We start from the raw sequence: 24,817 nt of genomic DNA on the forward strand, positions 1-24,817 counted from the left end.
CAGAGAACCTAAGTTAACTGCCAAAAAAGCTTTCGTTTCACTCCCCATTCTCCACGCCATGCTGCCCCAAAGACACCAGGTAACTGCAGTTTCGGCTAGGAGTGAAGGAGCTGGGTGCAGCCATCTTGCCTGGAGTCCCTCTGGGTGACAGCCAGGGCTTTAGGAATGTAACATCTTAACATTTTAGGTAACTCTTCTAATCCTATCTGTTAGGGGCTGGACGGGAAGCAACACCTTCCAGCTGGTCTGCCCATGGGGCGTTCAGGCGGCTTTGTGGTTAACCAAGGCCACACACCCAGTAAGCAACAAGATGGCGTTTAATTGTAGTGGTGTCTGGTGGGGGGCCTGGCACCTCTGTGGTGTTGGGTATCAGCCAGGCCTGCTTCTTTACCAGCGAGAGAGGAGAGGTCCAGTCAGGTCTCACCGGCTGGCTGCAAGGTTCAGCTTCAATGGCTGTGAAAACAGACACCAAAATAATCAAAGTGCTGCATTCCTGTGTCTTAAAGGGCAGCTAATCCTCTTTCCTTTGAAGGAGCAGGAACCGCAGGTGACTGTTTCAAGCCCTGGGTAGAATCAGCTGTTGGGTTCATGTGTCCCCAAGTCCTGTAGTTCTCATGGCTGAAAGGAACCTTCAAGATGCCTCAGTTAGTCTCACAGGTAGGAAGTGGAAGCTGGAGCGTGTTCAGGGGTTGCTTCTGGTCCCCACTCGTGCATGGGCCACCTGGAACCTGGTTCTGCCGTCTTCCAGGCTGGGGCTCTCTTTCCATCACGCTGTAAATTGTTTTTCTCCGATGGGTTACATAAGCCTCCTTGACTCAAGAGTTTCAATTAATACAGGCTGGAAATAGGCCTGTTTTATCAAACCTAGAAAAGGAATGAATGGCAAGAGTCTTTGTAAAGTAAACAATAGAATATCTAAAATGCCAAAAGATGATGTCACTATTTACCAAAGCTGGAGACAAATCGTTCTCAACTTGCTCGGTGCACGCGGTCCGGTTTCCAATCAGTTCCAGCCACGCTCGCGTGGAAGCACACCCCGTCCCCGCCTCCCTGCTCCCCAAAAACCACTGGAATAGTTGGGCACCTCCTTTGTGCTTTAGAATTGCCTCTTTGTTTCCCTTGGGAATGTAATCGCTCAGTGGTGTGGGGTGGGGAAATCCAGGAGAAGAGATCAGCCTGGGACTTTTTAACAAGCTTTGAGTGTTCTACAAGCATCCTTGCAGGCTACACTCCCGAGACGCCCTGTGACTGCCTTTCCCCTTGTAGAAGCTTCTAAGGGCCCGAGGTTGCAAAATCAAACTTTGTCGGCAAGCAGCTGAGGGCTGCTTCTTATCAACCAGCCACTGCCTTTCTCACTAACCTGAGTTTTCACCTGTGGAGAACATCTGTTAGAGCCAAGCAAATCATTTTTCTCAGTTCTACTCTCACTTGGTGCCGCTTCTGGCCAATTGCTTTTCATATATTTATTCATTCATTTAATATTCATGAAAACCCTACAAGGTGGATTTTCAGATGGGGAAACTGAAAGTCTGAGCAGGTAAGTGGCTTTCTCAGATTTATGGAATTAGCAGTATCACGAGGCTGTCTTCTTCAGTCCATGGCAACCTCTTTATCAAAGCACAGTGTCCTGTGATTAAAAACAAAACCAAAGCTCTTGTTCTTAATCTAGAACCCTGCTTAGCTAAGCAGGCGACCGGAGAAGGTTGCTGACTGCTACACTGTGTGATTTTAGAGTCCTCGGCCTGTATGGGTGTGTGTGTGTGTGTGTGTGTGTGTGTGTGTGTGTGTGTGTGTGTGTGTAATGGACTGAAAGATTGTGTCCCCCCCAAGTCCATTAGTTGAAATTCTAACCCCCAATGTGATGGTATTAAGGAGGTGGGACCTTTGGGAATCCTTATGAATGGAATCAGTGCCCTTATATAAGGATAGAGACAAGAGAGATTTCTTCTTTCTCTTTCTCTGCCATTTGAGGACCCAGGGACAACATGGCTGGAATCCAGGAGGAGGGTTCTTATCAGAACTTGACCATGCTTGCACCTTGATCTTGAACTTCCGCCTCCAGAACTGTGAGAAATAAATGTTTCTATTGTTTAAGCCACCTAGTCTATGATAATATGTTATAGCATCTCCGAGCAGACTAAAACCACATTTATTTACATATATTGTCATCCTCAGCAGAAGCATCACTATCCCTCCAGGATGAAGTCCTTGTTGGCTTGAGGATGAAGTCTGTGGCTGTGGGCTGTGAGCTCTGTCAGTTTATTCATGGGGCAGAGCTTGTAGGCCTGTGAAGCCTAGTGCTGTGCTGAATTGTTCTGGGAGGTAGGTGGTGGGGAAGGTCGTGTTTACTCCCACAGTTCTACCCATCTTGCCCTGGCTTCCCCAGTTCACAGAGGGGTGTATGAACTCTATGTAAGGGAGGCCTTTACAGATGAAATTATCCAATTATATTCTTCATTTGAACAGTGTGAGTAATAGAGACAATGTTCGATAATTTGCAGGCGGGTCAGATGAAACAATATTCTCCCTCATGTAAAGGCTACACCCTAACTGCAGCATGGAAAACACCATACAGTTCATCCCTCGCACACCCCAGGTCCTGGGCCCACTCTTCGGATCATGTCAACACCGCACAGATGAGAAAATCCGCCTGAGTGCACGCCGGAAATGCCACCTCAGGCTGTGAGGGTCCTGCTGTTCTCTCTGGCCACACTTTTTTGGCTTCCAGTAATTTGCCCTGGGGTTCCAACCCCTGGTCCGTGACCAGGCCTCTCTCCTCAGCCAGTTCTGATGCTCCTGCCGAGCTGAGCAGACGAGCCCATCATGCTCATTCCTCATGGGGTCCTGCCCCATCTCAGTCCCCATCTGGCGCCCCATGGTGCCTGTATAAGAACATTTTACTTATGATTTTTCTTTAAAAATGATAAAGCTGACTTCACAGATATTGGAACACTGGTGTGGCCCCAAGAGCAGGGCAGAGGACCTGGGGTTTATGAGGGATGAACTGTCCGTGTTTTCATGCTGGAGTTAGGGTGTAGCCTTTACACAAGGGAGAACATTGTTTCATCTGACCCACCTGCAACTGACCTCACATTAAATCTCTATTACTCACACTGTTAAAATGAAGAAATATAATTGGACACACACCAGGATATTATTTTTATTTGTTGCATTTATGAAGTCTGGCTTTATGTTGCCTTATCTTAATTTTCAAAGCTATTTACTATCTTATATTAACTCTTTTATGTCTTATATTTAATTTCTCATAATAAAAGTAAATAAAATAAAATAAAAATAAAAATCTCTCCTAATCTCTCAGCCAAAAAAAGATGGTTGAAAGATACGTTTTTATCAGTGTGCGTGGTCCTGGATTCATTTCTGTCTCAGAATTGGGTTCCCTACCCCTGGTCTCAGTATAAATTAAGTTCTCTTATCTCTATCTGGCAGGGAGGGTGCTCCATAGAAAAAAGATTATCATGGGGGAATGTCTGCAGCTCTCCTCTTTCCCAGATAGCTGAAAATAATGCTGCCATGGTCTGCCCACTGTCCTCCCTCCTTTCCCCTCCTAAAGAGGAAGTGTTTTTATTCCTTTTTTAATCACTGGGAAAAGGGTTGTATGAATGTACATAATCAGGAGTTAGAAAGAAGAGAGGAAGTCAGGCGAGGAAAGACGTAATGTGAGGCTGGCTTGGAGAGAGATGCCTGAGAATAGCAGATTGGAGTAACGTGGGTGGAGAAGGAAGGAGAACTCAGGAGTGGTGCTCTGCGCCAGGTACGCGCCTCCTCTTCATGGTTTCCCAATAAAGAATTTGAGTCTTTGAAATTCCTTTTTTCTGCTGGGCTGTACTTCTTTCACCATCATGCCACTTTTAGACTGAACCATGTGGATCCTGGCTTTATACTGGTCACATGTGAAAAACACTCCCATGTCTCCTCCATTTTTAGGACTTTCCATCACTTTTTTTTCTTTTTTCCTTAAGTAAGCTCCATGCCTAACTTGGGGCTCGATCTCACTACCCTGAGATCAAGACCTCAGCGGAGACCAAGAGTTGGATGCTTAACTGACTGAGCCACCCAGGTGCCCCAGGGCTTTCCATGACTTTGCTCCAGTCGATTCAGAAGCATGATATTATGATCACGAGTGTCATGATTTGGCTCTCCTGTGGCGGAGGACAGTCTTTTGACGGGTCTACAATAAGTCTAGACATAATTCATCTCTAATTAATCTGATGAACCTGAGAGGAACTGTTTCATTACCATGAATAAGAAGCTTCCTAGCTGGAGTTGATTTACATATAGGGAGCAAGTGGGGAACTTACTCCAAATGTATCGACTAGAATAATACCCGTTAGATAAGCTTCCAAATATTTCGGATTTGTTCTATCCTTTTATCTGGAGAATCCTATGAGGACCACACCTGTCCTGTAGAAAGTAGTCAAAATAATTTTTTAGAGGGAATGGTGATTTTGCTGGGGTTCTTTCAAAAACAATTTTTCTTTTAAATCAGGGAGATCTCCACTGCCATAAGCTGACAGAAAGATGTGGTGCTGTGTTTATGTATACCAGAAATGTATTCAGCCATTTTCTTCCCTGTATGTCTTACTAGAGAAGCTGTTAATATTATTTATCAGGTTAAAAAATACATTCTTTTGTTGTTGTTTTTTAAAGATTTTATTTATTTGACAGGGAAGGAGGGAGAGAGAGAGAAGGGGAGAGAGAGAGAGAGCGCACAAGCAGGGGGAGCAGCAGGCAGAGGGAAAGGGAGAAGCAGGCTCCCCGCTGAGCAGAGAGCCTGACACGGGACTTGAACCCAGGACCCCGGGATCACAATCTGAGCCAAAGGCAGCCACTTAACCAACTGAGTCACTCAGGTACCCCTCAAAAATGCATTCTTGGGCAATGTTTACCAACTTAACCTGTCAAGAGTGCTCATCGAGTCCAGAAGATGTGCTGTGCTTCCCAGAACTGCCAAAAGCTGCAGAGCTGGGACCTTTCTCTCATTCTTGTGGAAACGGTGTGCTCTTAATTTGGGGGCAACCGACTAACATGTTGTGTTCATCTGGTTTTATTTATTTATTTTTCATTCTTCAGGTGTTTGTTGCTCCAGCAAGAAGTGTGAAAGACAAGTTCTAAGTGATTAACAAACAGGAGGCTTGTGTTTGGTGATTATGGTTTCCCTAGTTCATTTTAGAATAGAAAATAGAAATTTGGTTGTATGTCCTAATTTTTTCTCTGCACTATTTTAATCACTTCACTGTTGTTTGTTTGGTTTTTTTTTTTTTATCTCTGCAAGATCTCATATTCCAGTTGTCTGGCTTTCTCCATTGTCTGAAGCATTTTCCCCTCCCTACCTTCCCAGCTCATTTCCTGGACCTTGAAATATAGCCAGGGTTATGCTAAATGTTTACCAGTCCTACAAATGTCACCTAATCTAAGAGGACTCACCTGATTACCTTGGGTTGGATGGATGAGACTGTGTTTTCCTCAAAGCTTCTTGGATGCTTACTTTGTCTTTTTATATGTGGCTTATGTCCCTCTCTGGGTTGTTGGCTCCTGACTATGGTGCTGGGATGTCAACCACCTCCTCCTCACTGGGAAGCACCATCCAGGTAGTCAAAGGTGGAAGCTGACTTTGGAAGGAGCTGGAGCTGTGAGCTCTTGCCAAGATCCTGGGGGGTGCTGGGGCCTAAAGGACCAAGTCAAGCAAGAGTCCATAGGAAGACCGAGGTCCAAATATCAGGCTGCACATGGATGAACATGACACTTAGTAGATTCCAGGCACGGATCTGAGTCAGGGCCTCAGAACCCAGAGTTTGGAGTTTGGGAGATGAAATTAAAGTGAAAGAAGATTGGGGTCAAGGCTAGGATGGGAGGAAGAAAAATACCTGAGCAATTGTTTGTTTGTTTTTTTGTTGTTTTGTTTTATCATAGCTACAATGTGATTGAGTCCATTTGGGGCATAGTGTGTGGGCAGACATCTCTGAGAGGCAAACAACACAGAGTTTGTCAAATGAATAATTAAGCATTTGTAAAGGTGCTTCCTATTTGAAGAACACTCAGGATATTTGAGTGTCAGGGTAGAAGGGCCCCCGTGTTACCTAGGATTTGTTTTTCAGAGTAGAGAACATATATTTCCATGCATCTCCATGGGGCATTTTTATTTCTTGCTCATTTTCCACCGCCCCAGTCAATATACAGTTAAAATCTGATCTTCTGTTCAATCCACAAATTCCAAGTACAATCAGTCATAGTGTCTCTGAGAGGTAATCAATACATCATTCGCTATCCGTCAGAGTCCCATCAGAGATGCAGAACCACTGTGTGTGACAGAGAATGAAGTGTCCACGGGGCCTCCCTTCGCACTTGCAGGAGCTGGGGGAGGCCATTTCTGTGCGCGGCTGGCCCTGTGTCTAGGGTTGAGCCTCAAGTTGCTGTGGGGCAGCAAGGGAAGCAGCTGGGAGTGGGTATGAACAAGGACAAACTGGAACCTGCACCTCTCATCAACTCCAGCCTAGATCCTGCAGTTCATTGGCATTCCTTGCCCTGGAGCTAGGTGCACTCACACCTGGCCTGAGACTCTGTGGACCTGATAAAGGAGGTCGGAGACCTGGCAGGAGCTGGAAGGCTGTGGTTTGGGTGCTGCTCCGCGCTCCCCAGCCAAGCCGGCAGTCGGCAACAATGTTCGTGTGCTGCGGGCACCTTCAGGAAGTAAGAAGATAGTACTCTTTCACTTCCTCCTTCCAAATCATCTGATGCAAAGCGCTTCTTGTTGCCAACCCTAACCTGGAGCTATACAGGGAAGGGAATTCTTAGAAACACAGTTCCAGTTTAGCTGAGGTCACAAGGTATAAAAGCCACTGTGGTTGATTCCTTCCCAACTCAACATTCACACACTCTTTTTTTTTTTTTTTGAGAGAGAGAGAGAGAGAGAGAAAGAGAGCTCGTGCATGAGAGAGCGGGGGCAGGGGCAGAGAGAAAGGGAGAGAATCTTAAGCAGGCTCCGTTTTCAGTGTGGAGCCCCAGGCAGGGCTCAATCTCACAACCCTCATGACCTGAGCTGAAATCAAAAGTCTGGGGCTTACCCTACTGAGCCACCTCAGGCTCCTCACACATCCTCCTTTTACTTACGTTAATGTCCGAATACACACAATAGCAACATTGTGCTTTTGCAATTATTCTACCGCTACCTGAAACATACTCTCCTGTCCTGCAAGAAGGTTCCAGAGTCCCTGTGTCTGCTTTGGGTGATGTCAGTTCCTCTCCTACCTAAGTCACACCCCACCTCTGCTAGTCTGTAACTTAAATGCTGAGGTCTACAAATTAATTACCAGGAACACATCTCATGTTAGATGGGAGGGGAGTGAGAGGGTAATTAGCCTCTTTAAACAATCAGACATGTTGACCAAAGCTAGACTCAGTAAAAGCTTTCTTTTGACTGAGACCGTGGAGGTACTAAAGTGATGACCATCCCTGAAATCAAGTTGGCAATTTCGGTTTCTTTTAATGCTGTTGTAGTTATCCTGAGAGGAGTGGGGCTCCCAGCCAAGCCTGAACTGGGATTCTGCAGTTTGGCCTGGTGGCATCTGATGAATTTGTGTGCAGCAAACCCCTAGACATCTACTTACCTATGGGAACTGAAAACTCTGAGGGAGAAGCTTTGAACAGAGCTCCCCCCCACACACCCCGGGGGGACAGAGGTTGAGAGAAAAAGAGGAAGGTAGTGGCTGCCCAGCCCAGCCCCAGGGCTTAGATCTGACCTCCAAAGATAAGGGAACAACAGTCAGATCTGGTAGGGACGTGTGTTTCCGGCAGATACAAACCTGCTTTGGGACCCCAGGTGACAAGTGTGGCAGGCAGTTGGAGACTAGGCAGTCTCTCTCTTTCTTAGAGAGCATCCTGAGTCAATGACAGAGATCACAGTCCTATTTGGCATATCTAAGGTCTGTGGGCTTGGGGGGGTTCCTGGAAGCTGCCTTCTGGGCAGTAGCACATAGGCCTTGGGGGCAGAGATAGCAGAAGGGGAAGCACCAGGCCTTCCTTGGCTCTGTAGGAAGTGACAGCAGCCAGCGGGTGGGAGTGGGAAAACATGTCTGAGATTTCTCTGTGAGGTACTTCCTGGGGACTCAAAAATAAGTGGGGACAGGGGTTAAGGACGGGGCAGTGAGGAAGATGGGGTAGCACAGGGTCTTTGTGGTAATGGAACAGTTCTGTATCTTGATTGTAGTGGTCGTTACATGAATCTACACATGATACAATTGCACAGAAACACACACACACACACACACACACACACACACACACACACACACACACTGAGTAGGTGTAAAACTGGGGAAATCTGTGGATTGTACCAGTGTCGACGTCCTGATTTTGTACAAGATGTTACCAGTGAGAGAAACTAAGGGGACACATGACTTTTCTGAACTCTTTTTGCAACTTCCTATGAATCTATAGTTATTTCAAAATAAAAAGCACATTAAAAAAACAAAACTGGGGGAAATCATTGAATCAGAATCTGTAGGTCTGGGCCTGGACATCACTGGTTTTTTTTTGTTTGTTTGTTTGTTTTTTAGCATTCACCTGATCATCATAATTGATCCAGGATTGAGAATGATCGCTTTCGCCGAAACTGTGAGAGTCAGATTTTGGAATTTTAGTAAGGACATAGGGTATATATATATGACATACAATGTAATATCTCTAAATGGCTCTGGGGCAGCACCCTATATTCAAACATACTAATATTTTTTTCAGCAAAATTTATGAATATTCACACCAAGTAAGATAAACAACAACAGCAACAAGAGAAACTGGTAGAGACTTTGAAGAGACTGTCCAGTTCTTTCCTTTGTGTGGGGGAGGGGTGGAGAAGCTGAACTGCTGTCATTTGGGCAAAATTGTTCATTGATCTTATTTGCTCCACAGGTTGCTAGGAGATCTGAAGAAATATGGGAACTAATCAGAAAAACATGTACAGATTTATATATAGAGAGATGTTTGTCCACATGAAAATTGGAAACAATTAGAGGCAATCTAAATACACAACTGGATGGCCTTTTGCTTCCTTACATTGGAGAAAGCAAGATGGGTCACCAGGAGCATCCAAAAAAATTCAGCCAAGGTTCTCCTTTTTGCCACATCTGCTCAAACCGGCACAGTCTGACCCGGAAATACAGCATCAGTATGTGCCCCCAGTGTTCCCGTCATGAAGTTGGACGAAGTGAACTTCCTTGAATGGATCATCCAAGATATTACCTTACTGCAGAAACAATGCCAGCTCTGTGTACATAAAATAAAAATACTTCAATTGTAAGTGTTCAAAGATATATAGATAGATGTGAAAATAGTTATGTAAATTATTTTATAGATGTATTGTGGAATATTATACAAGTATGGACGTTGCGTTTTAAAGCTATAACGAAATAGAAAATTTTCATTATATAACATTCAGTGAAAGTGTGTTTATTTTGATGAGTAATTAAAAAAATTTATTTACTTGACAGTGAGAGAGAGAGAGAGCGAGAACAAGCAGGGGGAGCGGCGGCAGAGGGAGAGGGAGAAGCGGGCTCCCCACTGAGCAGGGAGCCTGACGTGGGGCTCGATCCCAGGACCCTAAGATCATGACCTGAGCCGAAGGCAGACGCTTAACGACTGAGCCACCCAGGCTCCCCTTGATGAGTAATTTTTTTTAAAAGATGAGATATATCAAAGTGCTAATAATATCTCAAGATGGTGGGAGTACAGGCAATTTTTATTTTCTGTTTTATATTTTTTTATTTTAAAATGTTCTACAATAAACAGGCTGACTTTTGTGATTAGAAATAAAATAAGCATTGTTTTTAATTTAAAAATATGCCAAGTAATGATAGTGTGTCAAAATATGCAGACAGCTAGATTATAGTTTGTTATTTTCTTAAGTTATGTCTTGAGAGTATCCAAGTACTTAATTAATAGGTTATAAAAGTTTTGGGGAACACTACTTAACAATGTAAATCTATATTGAAATGATATAATAGAGAAAATAACCTGTTAGGATTTGCTAGTCTGTTAAATGCATATATTTTTCTTGTGATAACTTTAATAATGTTTATGTGTTGCACAATGTAACTTAATTTGAAATTTTTTTCAGTTTCTACATTTTAAGAAAAATGATCTGTGTCCCTTTTAACTGAGGCAAAACCATAAAAGTAATACAGTTAGTTTTTCTTGCAAGCTGGATACTTTACCTTTTTTCTTTTCTTTTTTTCCCCCATAATCCTTACACCTGCCCTATGAAATGGGCATTATTATCACCCATTTTACAAAGAAGGAAACCGAATCCCAGTGAAGCTTAGGTCATACAATTAGGCTGCCTGACTTCAGAGTTAGGACTTGTAACACTGCTGTTCTCCAGGAAAGAGGTTTAGATTGCCCTGGCATGGGGAATAAGACAGAATAGGAAATCCCACCTGGAGACTTTCTGACCAAGATCTGTGCAGAAATGGATGGAGTTGGAAGGCAGGTAGAATTTCTCCGTTCAAGAGAAGCTGTCGGAGCATAGAGGGCCAGTCACACCCTGTGTCAGGCCCCTGGCTTTTGCTTCCAGACCTCTTAAATGACTTGGAGAAAATGAGCTATTTACTCCAGGGGGAGAATTGCACGAGGCAAAACAGAGGCTTTCCAAATCCTTTAGCTTTCTGGGAATTGCACTTTTTCTTTAACGTCCTCATCAAATGACTCAAGCCTCCATCCCAAATTACAGGGGGAATTAAGCTTCCTGCCAGCACGTTCAAAGATTCCCAGGGCATTTACATTTGCGTGGCCTCCCTATCCCTCCAGTTACTGCTCAGGTCAAATTCTTGAGTGGTCCAGGGGCTCCTGGGTGGCTCAGTTGGTTAAGCAACTGCCTTCGGCTCAGGTCATGATCCTGGAGTCCCGAGATCGAGTCCCACATCGGGCTTCCTGCTCGGCAGGGAGTCTGCTTCTCCCTCTGACCCTCTTCCTTCTCGTGCTTTCTATCTCTCATTCTCTCTCTCTCTCAAATAAATAAATAAAATCTTAAAAAAAAAATTCTTGAGTGGTCCAGTGTCCAGCCAGTCATGGCGGCTGCCCTCTCTCTACCCTGCTTCCTGTCATGCCAGACATTACTCCCTTTTCTTGTTCTCCAAGCAACACCTACATCTGTTCATTAGTGTTACAGTAGGTGGTGTCAGCACATTCGGCTCACTCTTACTGAAGGTTTGGGGGTAGCAGAAGGGAAGTATGGTTCTGTCTTACCCAGCACAAGAACATGCCAATAAGTCAGCCCCAGACCCGTTTCTAACAGGTCATCGTCAGTATCATACCCTGCTCTCTCTTCCCTGGGAGGCCTCCTCTCTCTTTAACAACTGCCCTCTTCCTTGGAGTTCTCCGGCCAGTTTAGCAGATCTTTTATTATGCCAAGCAGGTCCTGCTTTTTTTCTTCCGGTTCCTGGAGCCCATCCTACCTAATTACAGGAGGGGAGATGCCTGCAGCCATTCTCCTCTCCATTTTGGCCTGTATGATCATGGACAAATTATGGAGCCATTCTGAGCCTGGGAGGATGGGAATTGCATTTCACATCCGGGATTATTGTGGTGATTCAGTGAACATATTCACTTAGCACGGGGCTCAGAGCTCAACGCCTGCTCATTAGTATTATTCCTTTGACTTCATAACTTCTGGGGACATTCAGCCTTATTTTCTCTCCTGCTAGGTAGTGGGTCCCCGCTGGGCACCCCTTCTTGGCCAGAGGGAGATGAGGACTGTCCATTGGAACTTTTACCTCTGCTGTGACTGGCCCTCTCTTACTGTGGATAGCAGGGAAGAATCTCGGCTCTCCGAAACCAGCCAGGTCTGCCCTTGCCCAGGATGAATGGGGAGAGTGGAAGCCACAGCTATTGCGGACTGCTGGTCAAGTGTTTGAACCGGATGATGACCCCACAGGAGATCGCAGATGGTCACATGTCCCTGGACACTTGGAGAAGGGGTCGGCGAGGGCAGCTCGAATGTGTGGCTCGTGGGGCTCGTTGTTTCCTCGGGGGAGAGGCTGGGAGGGGGTGGGAGGGAAGGGAATGGCAATGAGGGCAGGGAAAAGAATTTTGACAGTAAAATTGAAAGTGAATGTAACACTGAAGAGTGTTACGGAGGAGATTTGGTGCTCTCTTGTGGGAGGTGCACAGAGATGTTGGCTGGGACTTTTCTACGAACAAGAACGGGCAGAGGAAAAGGAAGAGCTCGGCAGCCCGGCGGAGAGGACGTGGGGCGCATGCACCCAAGGCGGGGTAGAGAAGGGCAGGAGGACCTGTAGGAGGTTGGCCCAGGTGCAGCCTCCACGCTGGAATGGCCCCTTGAAGCCTGGCACCCTCCTGGGGTCCTACTCACCCCCACCCCTGATACTGAGGTGTGGCGCCCTCTCCTAGGGCCCCTTCCTCTGGATTGCCTCCTCTAGGACAGGGTAGTGGTCAGGCCGCCTGGTTCCTACCCTTCTGCTCCCCTGGAGATGGTACTCCTGGCGCGTTGGTTCTCTGTGTCCAGCGAGTGTTTCATGGCATGCCTGTTCCAGAGGGCCTGCCTATGCTGGAGTGGGAGGAAAGGGCTCTCAGGGGCCCCTCCTGCGCTCCAGGAGGACATGGAGCTGGCTTTATCTCTAGCTGATGGACATCTTATCCCCTGGAGGAGCAGGGTACCAGGTATGGGGGCCCTGTGACAAAATGTCCCCTCCCTCAAAAAGCTCCCCAGTCTGGGCTGCCTTGTGAAGTTGCCCGCCTAGGAATAGGCAACCGAAAGAAGCCAGGGGCAAGACCCTTCCTCCATTCTTAGCTGCCTCACAGGCCTAGACCTGGAGGTCAGATGTGGGGCAGTTCCTGTGGAAGAGGCAGGCTCTGGGCATCAGTGGAAACCTCGAGAGAAGCAGCTCTGGCCCTGAATAGGGCCATGCCTGGGACGGGCAAGGCAAGCACAGCCTCTGAGCCACCCCTGAGCCCATCCTGAATGCTGCAGGGTGTGAGGTGGTACTTGGCTTTCAGGAATCATGTCAGTGGCTGCTCAGCCAGAGACTATATGCATTTTGTTGTTGTTGCCAGTATTATGCCGATCGCATTGTCTGACTTTTATGCCTTTAGGCTAAAGGAACCTAGGGGAACACATGGTTCAAAATACAAGTCGATTCATCTTTCCAGGTCAAAGAGTTACAAGCGTCAAAACTCTCAGGCAAGACCTACCCGTGACGCCGTGACCACGGGCCTCTATTGAAATTCCTCTTTGCAATCAAGAGGTGTGTATTGTTTTTTCCAGCAGTGGAAATACAAATGATCCAGTCTGGAAACCTTGGCTGTTTTTCTGATAACGAATTTGTTTGCTGATAAATGATTACCCAGGAGCTGGGGTGCAGACCCAGAAATTGAATGACAAAAATAATTAAATTTCCTCTGTGCAGATCTTTGTGCTAAGTGCTTAGAGTGCGGCCTAGATTGGGGGGTGGGGTACAGACTTTCTCCATGAGAGTTTATAGGGTAATAAAAGAAAGAAGACAGGAAAAAGCAACATGAGCACATTTAACTGTAACAGACAGGACCTGTGTTACTCACATGAGACATGGTATGATTAGGATAAGGTCAGAGATGCAGAGGAAGGCTTCTTGAAGGAGGTTTGGAGAAGAGAACCCAGGGTCTGGCAGGGAGAAAGGAGGAGAGCAGGCTGATATGGGAACCGTTCTTATGGTATTTTTCATGTTGCTCTTGTGCTTGTTGGGTTGATCCAGAGCAACCACAGTGCAAGAGGGATAAGGATATTTGATTTAAGAAATGAAACAAGATCTTCCAAAATTAGGTCAGAAGTTTTGCTCAAGTCGAGGTCAGAATCAGGGCTTGGAGATGTTTGGAAAATTGTTCATTTTCTTCCCAGGCCCTGATGTTTCAGGGGTTGGATATTCCACACGAATATTTGCTTTCTCTGCACATGCAAATGATAGATTTCCCAGACAAATAGTTCAATGATTCCGGCCCCTCACTTCTTAGATGGAGAGGATCTTGTACTGCCAGCGTGGGCAATGAGGAGCCATTGAAGGGTTGGAAAAAGAACAGTCAGATAATCCTACTTGTATTTTAGAAAGAGAATTCTGTCAAGGGCAATATGGAAACACTTAAAATTCTGCTATTATTATGGTTGGGTATTAATTTTGAACTTTCTCTTCCTAATACTCTTTCCTAACCCTCTCACCCACCTTTCCTTGCTGCTTTGAGCAGGTTGGTGTGTGCTCATTGCCTCAGTGAAGGATGCTCAACAGAGAACAGAGATATAAAGGCCTGTTTCACTGGTTTTGGGGTTCTCAAGTCTTAGCCCTGACAGTGAAGGAAGGACCCCAATATATGCCAGAGATTTGGGAATACACGATGCTCCATTTGAAGGTCCTTGTCCCCAGACCCTGTGTTTCTCTGGTGGAGGAGGTGGCTTAGAGGGTAAGTAAAACTGTGTAGTCATTAAGGGATTCTTGCAGGTGGGATTTTATGTCCCAGGGGCATGGGCATGGAACTCATTGATGGAATCCATCAATTAGTTTGAGAAGAGAAAGAGGGTGACCTGTTTTTTACTTCTAGGGCAGAGCCCCAGGAAGGTGGCAAGACCATAGGGAAATGGATTTGAGGTATGCCTGGGCAGGTAGGGCTGTAGAGAAAGCCACACAAAGTTCTCCAGGCCACAGTATGGATTGGGAGCAACAGAACAACTCCCATGCTGCCAAGAGGGAAAGAAAAGAGTGGCTGGCTTTTAAAGGGCTGAGTGGGTGGAAGTGAGGGCCAGCTCAGCTGCCCTGGGCATGGACAATGGTGCCTCAGCAGATGTCAATGTGGACAGATGACTGAAGACTAGAGGCCCTCATATTTTGCTAAGTGAACATCAGACAGAGAAAGACACATAGCACATGAGCTCATTTACAGGTGGAATAAAAAAAGAACATAACGGCTAAATTCATAGATACAGAGAATAGACGGGTGGTTGCCAGAGGTGTGTGGTGGTTGAAATGGCTGAAGGTGGTACATACGTCCAAGTATAAAATAAATAGGTCCTGAGGATGTAATGTACAGTTTGACAACTATAGTTAATAATACTGTATTGCGTATTTGAAAGTTGCTAAAAGATCTTAAAAGTTCTTATCACAGGGCGCCTGGGTGGCTCAGTTGGTTAAGTGTCTGACTCTTGGTTTTGGCTCAGATCATGATCTCAGGGCTGTGGGACCAAATCCCCTGTTGGAATCTGTGCTCAATGTGGAGTCTGATGGAGGTTCTCTCCCTCTCCCTCTCCCTCTCCCTTTCCCTCTACCCCTCTCCTGCTCGTGTTCTCTCTCTCAAATAAATAAATAAATAAATTCTTAAAAAAAAATGTTCTCATCACAAGAAAATAATCCTGTAACTATGTGTGTTGATGGAGGTTAACTAGACTAATTGAGGTGATCATTTTGCAATACATACAATCATTACATTGTATATGTGAAACTAATATAATGTTGTATGTCAATTATACCTTGAAAAGAAAAGAAAGAAAGAAAAAAGAAAAGAGAAGACTAGAGGCCCTCAAATGTATGCACACACACACACCCCTTAGTGCATTAGAACAAAGATATAACCCTGAATTGGTTGAGATAAAGTTTTGACGCTTCTGATGAAATGAAGGCTGAGATAGAAATTGGGTGTGTTATAGAAAAATAAAGAAAAATGTACATATCTGTAGACTAAAATTTGTACCTGCTACTGTGTATTGCTACATGATAAAGGTTTTCTTCCAATTAATTTACCTGGAATTCTAATTGATTTCCTCGAGGATTTTGGATAGAAACCTGGGTTTTTTTTCTAAGTAGGCTCCAAACCCAGTGTGGAGCCCAACATGGGGCTTCAACTCATGACCCTGAGATCAAAACCTGAACTGAGATCAAGAGTGGGACACTTAACCAACTGCACCACCCAGGCGCTCCAGAACCCTGGGATTTTTAATGTCATAGCTTTTAGTTCTGATCCTGCCTTTTGGGCTTCATGTTGCATTCCTATGAATTCTCAAGAATGTTGAAAAACAATTATTAGGGTATCCCAAGTTTATGTGAAGCCTAAGCAAAGAGTTGGAAAATAAGAATGTGGTGGATCATGGCCAGGCTTGCCCATGGAAAGCCCCTAAATGGATGTGAATAGAAAATTCTTAGGTCCTGTAATATAAGAGCAGACAAGGCGAAGTTGCTTAACATGTAGCATTGGCAAAGAAAAAAGAGAGATTGCATAAATATTGTGCAGTATGTATTTTAGAATCCCCAAACTGGATATAGGCCTGGGGGATGTTCTTGTCAAATTATTGCCTGATACAGTGATATAAATTGTCTCTGGGGGCTGGCATGGCCCTTCTAGAGGTGAGAAGATAAAAGCCAGGGAGGCCCTTTGTTCTGGGCTCCTGGGCTTGGGCTAATTCCTCACCCCAGGGTCTGCTGCCCACAGTACCATCCTAGGCGTATCCAGTTAAGGAACATTCGGGAACCCTGGGAGGCTGGCTGGTATACTGTATTTGTGGCCATTTATTTTTTAATACTCTAGCATGAGTAATGTAATGTGTGTGTGAAGAAATTAATCCTAATCTACTCTAACTCTTTGGGGTGGTTTAATTCATAGATAAAACAAGTAAATTCCTTCTAGTCTCTGTCAACAATTTAGGGTGCTTTATTTGCATAAAAAGTACTGGAAATAATTCTTTTTTAATTTTTTATTGTTATGTTAATCACCATACATTACATCATTAGTTTTTTAAATTTTTATTGTTATGTTAATCACCATACATTACATCATTAGTTTTTGATGCAGTGTTCCACGATTCACTGTTTGTTCACAACACCCAGTGCTCCATGCAGAACGTGCCCTCCTCAATACCCATCACCAGGCTAACCCATCCCCCCACCCCCCTCCCCACATCATTAGTTTTTGATGTTGTGTTCCATGATTCATTGTTTGTGCATAACACCCAGTGCTCCATGCAGTACGTGCCCTCCTTGATACCCATCACCAGGCTAACCCATCCCCCCACCCCCTCCCCTCTAAAACCCTCAGTTTGTTTCTCAGAGTCCATCGTCTCTCATGGTTCATCTCCCCCTCCGACTTACTCCCCCTTATTCTTCCCCTCCTGCTATCTTCTTCTTCTTCTTCTTTTTTTCTTAACATATATTGCATTATTTGTTTCAGAAGTACAGATCTGTGATAATAATTCCTGATTTAGTAGAACCTGCAGATTTCTTGGTATGTGTTTTGGTTAGGAGTAATATAATAGGACAAACTGTCTTGTATGAATAAAGAATTAATATCAGCAAGTCTGATAATTATGCCATCAATATAAGGCTGAGGGTTAGAGCCCACTGGTGTGATGTCTCAAAGGATAAGACCTCTCTCCCCTCTCTCCCCACCATCTAACCAAAGGAACCCAGTTTCTGTGTATGCTTCAAAAAGCCTCCAAAATTTGAGGCTGGGGCAAGAGTGCAAATGGAGAACCACATACCATGTATCTAAATATTTAAAAGCTGTAAATCCAGCTAAAAAACTATAATATAGAATATGTTCTATCCACTTGCCTTGAAAATATGTAACTTCAAAGGGACCCAGAATGCCAAGTATGAATACAGAATTCTTGGACCCCTCAGAGTTCTGCCTGCTCCCTGGAGTTCCCTTTCTCTGCCCAACCTCAGCTCTATTTCACACATTAAAGACACCCTAGCCCATATGTCCAATTCTCTATGAAGAGCTGTCCCCTTAGGCCTACGGAATGAATACTCAGACACCAAGGAGAGGCCTGTGCAGGATCTGGAGATGGGTTTAGGACCCTTGGGCGGGGAATTTGGGGAGACTGGGTATCAAAGAATGGTCTGGAAGGTGAGGTATGGGCTTTGGGTGGACACCTTTCCTGGGCCCTGTGACTCATCACTCTGTGGGAGAAAGGGTGCCCCCCAAGGAGGGCCAGTAGGTATACCTTAAGGGTAGGATAGGGCCCAAGACAGCAGCTCCTCTTGCCTGGGTGTTTCTGCTGATTTTTGTTGGGGGTTGGTGGAAAGGTTGCAGGAAGAAAAGAGAGAAATCTCTTCAGAACCACAAATGAGTTTTTTTTTTTTTTTAAGATTTTACTTATTTGAGAGAGAGAATGAGAGAGAGAGAGCATGAGAGGGGGGAGGGTCAGAGGGAAAAGCAGACTCCCTGCTGAGCAGGGAGCCTGATGTGGGACTGGATCCCGGGACTCCAGGATCGTGACCTGAGCCGAAGGCAGTCGCTTAACCAACTGAGGCACCCAGGCACCCACACAAATGAGTTTTTTTAAAGATTACTTTTGTCCACTATCTAACAATATTCCCTGCATTTGATGACATTTGGCGTGAGCTGAGACTTGCTTTTATGGCAACAGCTCCCCTTGGCAGCAAGCTTGTCAGGGTGGAGACATATCACCTGTATACAACCCTGGCAGATTACTACTATTTTCTTTCTCCTTTTTTTTTTAAGTTTTTATTTTAATCACCCGGTGTTCAAGTTAATGCTGTTTTCTATGGTTGGATCATAGCTTCTGGATGCAGAGCCAACCATGGCTCAAGAGTTCTGTTTGCAACTGCTTACACCCGTGCTGGACTTAGCTTCTGCTGAATGACTAGTTGGGTCCCCTAAGAGTTTCCATCCCCCCACCCAAACTTGAAAATGGAGTTCTCTAGGGAGTGGTAGAAGTCATTGGATCTAAGGTCTGTCTCTCCCAGTCTACCATGGACCTCGGGCAAGGATCCCCTTCCCACTGGTCTTTGAGCCTCACGGTGAGGCATGGATGGTAGCCTCATCCAGCCCCAGCAAGGGGGCTGAAAATCAGTGTAGGTGAATGTGAGTTCTGATAATTCAAGGGCTTTCAGAAAACCGACCGCAACAAGCTGGAAAGCCACCATGTTCTCTGGGGAGGCGACTGGCAGAAGGAAGGAAGGTGGGCCTAGGAGTCAGCTGTATGTTAGACCCAGCTCCGCTGAGAACTTACCAGGGATTGCCCAAATCTCTTTTCCTTTCGAGGCCGCCATTTCCCTACCTATAAGACGATGAGTGTGAATGAGATGATCTAAAGTCCCTTCTAGCACCAGAATTCTTAGATTACCTCGCTCTCCTTGGTTAAGGTGACTTCTAAGCCAAAGTACCATTCCCCTGTTCTCCTTCAGCACAAATGGAGTTCATTCTGAAGGCATGATGGGCAGCTGTGTCCTGGAGGGGCCCGAGGAAGGGAGCCATGTCCATGTGCCCTGGGTCAATGGGAGAGGAGCCCTTCCGCCCACCTCTTTGTGACAGGTCCGGACTGCCCTGCTCAGCCAGGCAGTACTCCTCCAGGCTTCAGTGAACAATTTCCTTCCCCCTCACATTAGTTTAATTGAGCTTTCCTTTTTGTGTCTGCGCGTCAGTTGGTACTGACGTGAATTGTGTGGTTTATAGATGTAAGATATAATTTGATTCTGGAACTCCTTTCCAGGGTGACCTCTGTGCTTCTCTTCAGCTCCCTCCTTTTCCAGGAAAAGTGATTAAGAGGTACAAGAAAGCACCTTGAGAGGGAAGTTGCTGGAGCAAGCTCTTCCCGGCTTTGATGTTCTGTCTCGTGCCCAGTTTGTCCCCTGCTCTTAGAGATTGTTTCAGATCTTACCAGCTCAGTCACTAAGCCCAGAGGCAAATGCAGCCTGCACAGCAGCCGGACAAAAAGATCATCCAGCTTCCCTTGAGTGTGTCACAGGGCTCACAAGTTCGCGGGAGGAGACGGTTCCCTTGAGTGTGTCATGGGGCTCACAAGTTTGCGGGAGGAGATGGTTCCCTTGAGTGTGTCACGGGGCTCACAAGTTCGCGGGAGGAGACAGAATGTCTTCATTGCTGGCAGAAAGACAAATTTCCGCAGCCTTGTTTGTGTGTCTCAGACTGGCAGTTGTGACCTTCAGGTGAGTGACAGGAGATTAGGAAGAAGTTGAGTTGCCCACTGGTTGAGCCTGAGCTGCCGTCCAATGGCGGAAAGAAGTCTAGTGTCATGTGGTCACTTTTCTTCTGGGCCACACCCCACCTTCCTCTTTTTCTAGCGTCCTCATCAGTTTTCCTGCTGACCCGCCCTCCCTCCCCCTGGGTCAGCTCAGGCTACCCCAGCATTTTTCATCACAACACATATCCTCCCCAAGTCCCATGTGTATATGCTCCCTTGGGAGTATGTTAGGGCACTGTTTGCAGGATGGTGGGAGAAAGACACCCGAGGGCCTCTCACCTGAGTGTAGGAAGTGAGCAGTCAGAGGAAATGGGGGGTTTTCTGTTTTCCAGGAAGACAGTTTGGTGGGACCGTTTTTTTGTTAATGGTGGCAGTCTCTCTTTGACAAAGTTTTGAAGAAGATCACATGTATTTCAGCCCCTGGCTTCCCTTTCTGAAAAATCACCGGCTGCTCTAGCGCCCAAAACCCCAACTCCTTCCTATGAAAACCTCCTTCCATGAAAATTCCCATCATCTCATCCCTTCTTCCTTCCTTCTTTCCTTCTTCCTTCCTTCCTCCCCTTCCTTCTTCTTTCCTTCCTGCCTTCCTTCCTCCCTCTCTTTCAGATTTTATTTTATTTATTTTTTTAAAGATTTCTTTATTTATTTTAGAGGGAGAGAAAGAAAGAGCACATGAGTGGGGGGAGGGGCAGAGGGAGAGAATCTTCAAGCAGATTCCTGCTGAGTTCGGGGCCTGACATGGGGCTTGATCTCACCACCTGTGAGATCATGACCTCAGCTGAAACCAAGAGTCCAACACTTAACCAACTGAGTCACCCAGGTGCCCCAGATTTTATTTTTAAGTAATTGCTACCCCTAACGTGGGGGGCTCGAACTTATAACCCTGAGATCAAGAGTCGCACGCTCTACCACCTGAGCAAGCCAGGTGCCCCTCAGCCCTTTCTTAATGGCAGTTGTAGCCAGGCTGCCAGTGCTCAGCACCCAGTAGGAAGGCGGTAATATTTGAGGAAAGGAATTCAGGGAGCGGCTGTCCTCTGAATAGCCATGTGACCGATTACCTGGTGCTCAACAGGTGCATTAAGTGGTGATTAGAAGACGAAGATCATAAAACATAGTCCTACCCTAAGAATATTTGTAATCTAGTAGGGGAGACTATGCATGGTCTCTTAAAAATATAGCCAAGATTACTAGACAATACGTAATAAGGGCCAATGGAAGAATTGAAGAACGTAAAACCAAGGTTCCCAACCCCATCAGACCCAACGTTCTTTTTGTAACAAATAGTTTTAAGTGGTTCCTTTATTTTCCTGAAATAGAATCCATGAATAATATAAATGACTCAACAACAGTATAATGAATTCCTTAACTCTGATATAAAAAAGAAATAAAAGAAGAGCAAATGGTAATAAAATCATATGTATTTTAATATATAAATGCTCAGGCACATTTACACCGATAAACATAATGATGTAGTCAGATATAAAATCGCTGCTATTGGGATAGCTACAAATGCAGACTGACACATAGATATTGTCCTGGAGACGGAAATTCTGTGAGCAGCCTTGCCCTGGATAATGTGTTTCCAAAGCTGTGAACAAAGGCAAAGTTCTAAACAAAACAAAGGCAGTCTTCCCTGAATTTTCACCGAAGTTGAATCCCTAGACAACTCAGTGTATATTAAAACTGTGCAAGCAATACTTGGTGTCTCTATGTAAAGAAGAATTAGGTTCTAGGCTCGGGTCATGAAAAATAGGTTTTTCATCTACCCGGCTGCCTGGCAGCACCTTAGAAAGCCATGTGACATAGGAACCTAGTCTTCCTTCTCCGGGGCTGTCCTCTCCACCGCAGGCTGCCCAGGACCCACCCGGCCCACAGTTGCCAGTAGTCTTCCCGCCCAGCACCCGCCATTGTGACAGTCCCCCCAAAATCCTGTAGACGTTTCCAAAACACCTAACCTGATTTCCAGCGAGAGCCACTGGTAGAAAAGTTACCCCGGGGGTAGAGCAGTGTTTCTCAAACGTCAGTGTGCACTGGGGTCCCCTGGCGATCTTTGCTAAAATGCAGATTCGGGGTGTCTGGGGTGGGGCCTGGGACCCTATGTTTCCACCACAGTCCCAGGTGATGCCCGGAGCAAGGCTAAAGAGAGCAGGGGAGAAAAAATACCCTTTGGGTTTAGGTAGCAGAGACTGCACAGAAAAGAAGGGAACACAAACGGGCCTCGAAGAATAAATGGGCGCCGAGCGAATGACGTCCCGTGAGGCTGCTGGGAGGCGGGCACCGGACGGTCACAGTAGCGATCACTGCCCAAAGCAAAGAAACCGCCTGGAGCCAACAGCCGCAGCTCTGCTCCACGGGCACGGTAAAACAAATCCCAACTCCCTCCCAGGGCTGGGCCTGCCAGACCCTGGTGAAGTTCATTTCTTTCAATAAATCCAGCAGCTTCCCCTTTGATAAATACTGTCAAGGCTGGAACATGCGGTGCTAACAAAATATGGTTTTAATTTGGGACCCGCCGCCCTCGTGGTTAAATACTGTACACAAAAGCAGACGCACAGCAAGCCAAGTTAATATGCCTGGGCTGAAAATGGCTAAGCCCCGGAGGATTCGGTTATGTGCTCTTTGCTGCTCCGAAAGGCAACCTAATCACCGTCATCAATTTTAATGCTCCAAGACTTCTTGGGAACGTGGAAGCTCTTAAAGTGCAGCCATTTGTGCGTTTGTATCCAGTGCTGAAGCAGCCCGCATTTGTTTTCCTGGTATGTTACGCCTGCTTTATTGTCATATGTTGTTTGACATTCAGAAAATAACACGCTGTTTTAATCAACAGCTCCACACTGCATTACAATTTGATGGTCCCTAGCTTTGCAGCGAAGGGAGGTGGGGGCGGGGCGGAAGGCAGAGTGTGGGGAGAGGAAAGCAGAGTCGGGGGAGAGGAAACGAGAATCGTTCGTAGTTCGGCAGCAGACCGGGTCTTGTTCTGGTGGGATTCATTCCTGGGAACACAGACACTCTCGGTGTTTTTGTCAATCTGTGTGTGTCAATCTTGGAACAGCTCGGCGAAAGAAGGAAACTGGCTAAACGAGTTTCTGTCTGGCCTCAGAGGTGGACACTGCTGGTAACTGGACCTGCAGCCCGTCCTGAATAATGAAGTTGGCTCCGGCCAGAGTGTGGGTCACAGGAACTGCACCGAAGCAATTGCTCAGCAAACCGAAGATTATAGCACCTGGTCAGTAATCTTATCAGGGAAACAAACAAAGCTGAGAATGAGGTCAGCGACAGGTGTCTTCAGTGCAGTGGGACACTGAGAAAGTGAAGAAAGGGGGGGGCAGGGAGAGCAGGAAGGAGGAAGAATCTACCAGAATATCACTACCCTTCAAAAGAACCAGCTCACCAGGAAGGTGAAACCGAGGGAAGTGAGCTGTTTCATCCAAGAGGCAAGGGATGCTCTGATTACCTGAAAAGGCTAGGAATTCATCACAAAAGGAATGTGGGTATGAAAAGAGATGATGGGAATTCTTCCTTCCATGCAACATCTGCCATGTTGCATTTTAAAATTAGTCACAAGTACGTTTTCTTTTTATTATTACATAAAACTTTAATGACAGTAAAAGCCTGAAATGCTGTGAACAGCGACTTCCGAGTCACTCACTGGAATGTCTAAGGGAGGGCAGCTGGGTGGGAATCTTTAAACTTTGAACACCCACATTTATTTTAACTTTTTTTGTGGTAAAAGTGAGGTATGCTTATTGTAGAAAAATGTAAGGTACTGAAAAGTGCATACATTTTTGAAAATCAGGGAGAGCTCTCTTAATTACTGGGGGAAGTCTTTTATGGGGCTATCTTAGAATGATCAGGTTCAAGTCAGGAGATGCTTAGGAGCACCTGATGCAGATTGAATGGATTGAGAGATCCCAAGGTATTTTCCAGTGGTATCTGGGGGTCCTCCAAGTTTTCTGGACGAAAAGGAAGTCTCACCTCCCCCCAACAAAGGCTGCTAGATGGTTTGGAGCTTGAGGGATGCCGGTCAGGCGCTGTCCAAGCCCAGTGAACATTTGGAGGCATTGCTGTGCTTGGGATTGTCTTCTTTTTTCCTTGGATTGCTCCCTCACTACTGGATGAGATTGAAAGACGGGACTGGCAATCTATCTGGAAAAAGAGTTCAGACCTCTAATGGTGTAGAGATTGTGTACCATTAGAAAGGGTGGGGACAGGAGGATTTGCTCCTGAGCATTCATCACAGTGATGAAATGCTATAGGGTCAAGAGGTCAGTGGGCATTTAACCCATGCCAAATTTAGCAAGTGGAACAAGCCTCTAACTGGAGGCCTGGATTCCGCATTAAAAGCCATTCTCCACCTGATACCTTTTTAAGATACTGCTGTGGTATCTACATTTCATGGACTTCACTCATTGCAGGTCCCCAAGCATGCCAACAATGAAGTGAAGCAATGATACAGCACAGCACCTGCTTCCAGCAGCCCTGAGCCCAAGGGCTAAGTGGGAAAAGAGATAGCTCTTCTCTTTCAGACTCCCTACCTCTCTAGCTTGTAACCTTTTAAAGCCCCACAGGTACCCTGGTTCCAGTCTCTTCCAATACCATCTTGGTGGGCCTCTGTTGTTTCTACAACAGTGTGTGTTTGCCCTTCCAGTGAATAAGAAGCCAGATATTTATCAGAGGGGCTGCTCCATTCCCCACTCTTAGTCCCCGAGATGTATGGGGGAGGCTACCCCTCTCCCACTCTCAGTCTATGAGGGGCTACTCAAACTGACACCCTTCTGACTGTGGGATGGAGCAGGTGAGCATGCTTGGGCCAATCATTTCATCCTATTT

At 45.8% G+C, this 24,817-nt stretch overlaps 1 long non-coding RNA gene across 1 annotated transcript; it reads left to right on the top strand.

The window, feature by feature from the left end:
- The first annotated feature begins 1,393 nt into the window (after positions 1–1,393).
- On the top strand, positions 1,394–12,026 carry LOC113927639. Its single transcript, XR_003521691.1, has 4 exons — positions 1,394–1,537; positions 1,972–2,066; positions 8,926–9,309; positions 11,715–12,026. It is a non-coding gene; the product is annotated as an uncharacterized LOC113927639 (long non-coding RNA).
- The last annotated feature ends 12,791 nt before the right edge of the window (positions 12,027–24,817 follow it).

This window comes from Zalophus californianus, chromosome 7 (assembly GCF_009762305.2).
Source record: "Zalophus californianus isolate mZalCal1 chromosome 7, mZalCal1.pri.v2, whole genome shotgun sequence".
Taxonomy (NCBI): Eukaryota; Metazoa; Chordata; class Mammalia; order Carnivora; family Otariidae; genus Zalophus; species Zalophus californianus.